The following is a 5,363-nucleotide window of genomic DNA, read 5'->3' as shown; positions in this document are numbered from 1 at the left end:
TGCACTTGCTAATACTTGTCGACTTGGACAATTCAATCAAAAAATATGTGCTCTAAGATCAGCTTGATAAATTAGCCACTAATAATCCAAATATATATTTATATATTAAAATCTCTAGTATTTAGTAGATTTATTTGCATCTAATATACATTTTTATCTCAGGGTGCAAGATTCGGCACCTGACGGAATAGGTAGAGCCATTCATCTAGTGAATTAGAACTATTATAAATTATCGCAAATTGTATTGCAAAAATTAATATTATATGCATACGTTTGATAGCCTAGATTTCGTACTTCTTTGATTAAATAGAAATTTCTAAATATTGATCTATATTTTTCTTTCAATTAAATACCTTTAGTACTAATTTTTACTTGCGCAAGTATTACTCTTATTAATTTCTCAATTTATAATAACCCTTTCGGCGAGCTAGCTTTGATCATCAGATTAATTCGAAGCACTAGGGCGCCCATCACTAAATTCAAATTTAATCACTCACGTGTCGAAAATCTTCTTGTAAGCCGCCGATGTCGATCCAACTCCATGTGGTCCGGGAATATGGTAGCCGGAATCGTCTCCTCCAAGGGGTTATAAATTTAATTAAAATGAAAATGACTTCTGCTTCACAATAGCATCACGAAGTCTTTTAAGAAATTAAATAATTTACTTTAACTTTAACTTTTACAAAATCATTAGTAAGGTACTTCGCTCTAAAATATTTGGGGTCTCTTATGGTGGCATTTGGCTGGCGAGTGCTGGTTCTTCCTTCTCAGGTTTTACAGATCCTCTTTCCGACTTTCAAATTAGCATAAAATTTAAATATCTTAGTCCTCCGCCATTAAGTTCAAATAGATCTTACAAAAAATACCAAAATATTGCTTAGATTATATGATTAATAATTTCTTTGCATTCGAGCCAAATCGATAACATAGATTATACAAACTTATAATACAAAAACTAGTACATTTATATAAATATATAGAAATATTTTTGAACTGGCCTACAGTTGCCGCCTATTAACTGCCGTTTTACTATTGGTGCATGCAAATTTTATTCGGTATTCATGCGCCTGGTAACTCTTATTTCCTGAATACATTAAATTATTTTTATTTGGTTTTTTATTTATGCTCTTTGCATGCTAGTTAATATTCTATACATTAATATTAATTCCATGCTACCTAATAATTAGCCACGTGGACGGGTGTTTTTTCATATTGCACACCATCTGATTGCAATAAAGCTCTGCCAAGGGGTTTTGGTCAGATTCTATGTTCTTCGGTTTGATCGATCTCTAGGTCACCGATCCGTGAATACATGTACATAACCTCAATCTTCAAATATTTTATATAATAATCTATTTATGAGCAATAAACTCCTTCAAATCCTTTTTAGGTTCTTGTACCATTTAGCCAGAACAAGCTGATGCTATCTTATCTTAGTTATTATCTATTTGGCGATATTAGCCAGTTACTTATTTCAGACCTATTACTGTTTCTGTTAGGGCTTTTAGTCTACCCAGATTTAAGATGTTACACGCGCCCCTGGGTTTGAATTCAAAATATTTGAGAATCACAATGTTTTTAATGAAAACCCACCCTTCAATACATCGATATACACTATATTTTATTTATAAATTATACTCTCATACTTCTATCACAGTTTGCAGACATATTTGCTGCATCTCCTTTATACCTTTATCAAATACAATAACAAATTCTCCTCCTCAACACACATAAAATATCATAAATATAAGCTTCTAAACGTACTCTTCCTGACAGCACTTAAACATATAGTAATTTTTAAATTCGCCGCTTGCAGGGCCACCAACCTAACTACACACATTTCATAATTCTCACAATGATTCCTTTTAGACAATAATTTCGATTCACAAACTTCTGGGCTTATGTCTTATAGTATTTCTTAGGACTTAATATAAATAATTTTCTATACATCAGGTACAATACTTTTCTTTTGCTAATGGCTTTTGGTTTTTTGGTAGCTTGTATTCACTTTAACTCTTTTCAGGTAACAAACGTGGCATAATTAAAAGTAATAAATATAAAACATATAAATAAATATATCGACATTAATAAATATAATAAATAACAATAATAAATAACTCTTTGGGTACAGTACTTCTTTTTATAAACATATGTTCAACAGACATTACATTCATTTGATTTGGGTGGCTTTGGTCAGCTGGTCGCTGTTCTACATTTCATAGTGCTACATGTTACATCAGAATTTGCTATCGACTTTCATAACTAACCTAACTGCTCAATTTTTTCTCTTAAAAAGGTAATTAACAAATTTTAATTTTATTATCCCCGCTTGTGTCCTTTTTTATCTGATGTATATGATTTAATTACATATTTAAAAATTGTTCTTTTCCTTATTGCAGGCTTCTAACGGCTGGAGGGAAATAAAACATTGGATTGTTGCCACGAGGTCCTATACCAATATTAAATTTATTAAGGAAGGTTAGTAATCGGTTTGATAATAATGTTTTCCTTGATTTTCTTATCATATTATTTCAAATTCGCCGATATAGCATGTAGAAATCCCGTGGTTTACTTGCATCTTCTTGCATTCTGTTTGTAGATGTTGTAGGCTGGCTAGGTTATCTGCTGTTGATTGTTGAGGCTGTCCTAATTGATAATTTATCTTCATGAATTTAAAGCCCTGGTATCTCGTGTATTCTTTCAAATAAATCCTTGCTTCATTAATTGTGGTTCCTCTCAATCCATTCTTTTTCCAATCAATCTGTACTCTTAACTCATCCTTCCTTTTATTTTCATCTAATACTCTTGATTTCGGCTCATTATAACTCATTAGGCTTGCAACAATAAACATTTTTATAATATTAAATTTCCAATTATCAATCATAGATTCATTTAATAATAACAATATAATATTTTCCATCCTATCTACAACACAGTCTTTTATTAATATCACAGCCATTATTACGAACATTACACACCATATCCAAACATTTATCCTCTTTCAATAGCATAATCTTCATCATATAATAACTATTTACTTCCATTTTATTAATATAACTTTTTATTGCTTCCATTCTTCTCAAACACCGTTTATCCTTAATTAACCTCCACAAGTAGTCCACTTTTATGTTGCCCATGCACAAATCAATCATAGTATTCCTATCAGTTCCATTCTTATTCCAACATGAATCCATAATAGTTTCGTAAGCAGCTCCGGTTTTGTTCCAATTATTACTTCCATTTTGCCGGTCACATCGTCGATCATAGCCTTTAAAACGTATGTGCCGCGGATGCATGCTCTGTTCCTGTTCTCCTCGGTGTTGGCTCGATGTTCTTCTTTGCCTCTTGAAGCGTGCATGCGGCCGGTATGCGCGCGCGTGGTTCCTCCTTCGTCGCTTCTTCCGCCTCCGGGCCTTGCGATGCATCTTCTTCTCCCGTATGCCGTCCTCTCCGTCCTGATGTCGGCCGTCCGGTGTCCTCGGGCGCTTGCGTCTCCGGGCCTTGCTGTGGTCGCTCCTCTTGTCCGGTAGTCCGTCCTCTTGGTCCTCTATCCTGGGTTCCTTGGGGTGCCTTGGTGGGGTCGAATGATGCGCGGGTGTGACGTTCAAAGCGGGTAGTATGGTGGCGGTCTCCTCCTGGCGGCTGTTTATTTTTGGCAGTGGTGGGATTTCAGCATTATTATAGTGTATCGGTTCTTGTTGTAGGGTTGTGGCCGGTAGTGATTCTTCGGTGGCGGGTTGCTCTTCGGCGGGGAACAGGATACTTAGTAGGGATTGATGCTTGCGGCTGGTTTTTGGTGGTGGTTTATCTGGTATTGGCTTTTGTTCTTCTAATAATATTTCCGGTAAATCATTTCTAAAGGTGGTGTATGATGTTGAAATATCTGGATTTTCTTTGTTTGTTTCATTGGAGCTTGTAGGTGTTATATCGGGGGTATCATATAGTCCTGGTTTATAGCTGTAGCTTTCTGTGTATCTGGTGGCGGGTTGTTGGGTGTTGGGTTCTGTGTTTTTTGGTGATTTGATCTGGACGCATGCTCTAATGTGTAGTTTGTACTTATTTGATGAGGTGGCGGTTTGTAATTTTTGTCGTAATTATTCTGAGTGTTATCATTATTTGTGTTAAATCGATCATGGCCATAATAATACTTTCTTTCATAGGTTTGCTGTGGATAATGGTTTGTTTGACGATTCTGAAAACTTCTATTATTCCAGCTGTTATTTTGATTATGATTATAGCGGCGTTTAAATTGAGGGGTAGATCGTGAGCAATCATATGGTACTGATTCATAATTTTGGCTGTTATACTGATTACTTTTTGAGTTATGCTGATTCTGTGCATACATTTGATCTGACCGGTGATTTGATATTGCCATCATAGATTGTATATTGTATAAATAATCTATCAGCTGTTTGCAACTAGTTATTGGCTGTGTAGCCAATGCTGTTCTGACTTGGAACGGTAGCTTTTTTACGATTATATTTGCTAAAACTGAATCACACATTGGCTCATCTAATTGAGCATTTTTCAGTTTAAGGGTATTAACAAATTTGATGGATGTGTCGTCTGTCCTAGAATTAAACTCACAAGCGATGATATTGGCTAGTGCATCCATTTGTCTATTTTTACTCCAATATTGTTCCAGGAAAGCTGCACTGAACTCGTCTAACGTCCTGAATTCGTGATTATGGATCTGGAAGAACATCAGAGGTTCACCGCTTAACAAACTGGATAATCGAAGACGCCAAAAATTCCAAGAGGTGGGTGTTAATGATTGAACTAGTTTTATCTGATCTATAAATTCTTTAGGTTGGAGATAGCGGTCTGTATTGTCAAAACGGCCTAATTCATTGAAACTGTGTAGTGAATCAAACGTTGCTATGGGAATAGGCTCTATATTCTCGTGCGGAAATTGATGTATTTGACTTTCAAGTTGTACTATGTTTTGATTTATATCAGAATTTGGGTGAGCTATTTCATGAATTTGCAAAGTGTTTTGTGCTGGTAGGTTATCTATTCTTTCGTTTAACTCACAAGTGACAGTATCTATTTTTGCTGTTAAATCGGTTGTAATTAGTTCTTGATTTTCAGCGGTAGATGCTGATATTGTGTCCGCAGTTTGCTTACCCGTTCTTACCGATGTATCCTTCAATGATTCCCGCATTTCCTTCATTTCCGCCTTCAAGTCCTTCATTGCCTGGTCATTGTTTTTTCTAAACTATTGGAAAATGACTTGATCATCCCCTCTACTATAACCCTTCTTATTGCTTCTTGGGAGACATTTAACGGTTTATTACTGTTCACAGGATTCTTGGCGGTGATTGAAGAGATCTGGGCGTTGGACTCCATCGCGCCCCCCTCAG

At 35.6% G+C, this 5,363-nt stretch overlaps 1 long non-coding RNA gene across 1 annotated transcript; it reads left to right on the top strand.

The window, feature by feature from the left end:
• The first annotated feature begins 2,422 nt into the window (after positions 1 to 2,422).
• LOC120351538 lies at positions 2,423 to 5,363 on the top strand. Its single transcript, XR_005571453.1, has 3 exons — positions 2,423 to 2,478; positions 4,646 to 4,760; positions 5,307 to 5,363. It is a non-coding gene; the product is annotated as an uncharacterized LOC120351538 (long non-coding RNA).

The sequence above is a fragment of the Nilaparvata lugens genome, chromosome 5 (genome assembly GCF_014356525.2).
Source record: "Nilaparvata lugens isolate BPH chromosome 5, ASM1435652v1, whole genome shotgun sequence".
Classification (NCBI taxonomy): domain Eukaryota; kingdom Metazoa; phylum Arthropoda; class Insecta; order Hemiptera; family Delphacidae; genus Nilaparvata; species Nilaparvata lugens.
Note: the sequence above shows the minus strand (reverse complement) of the source record. Positions and strands in the feature narration are given on the sequence as shown.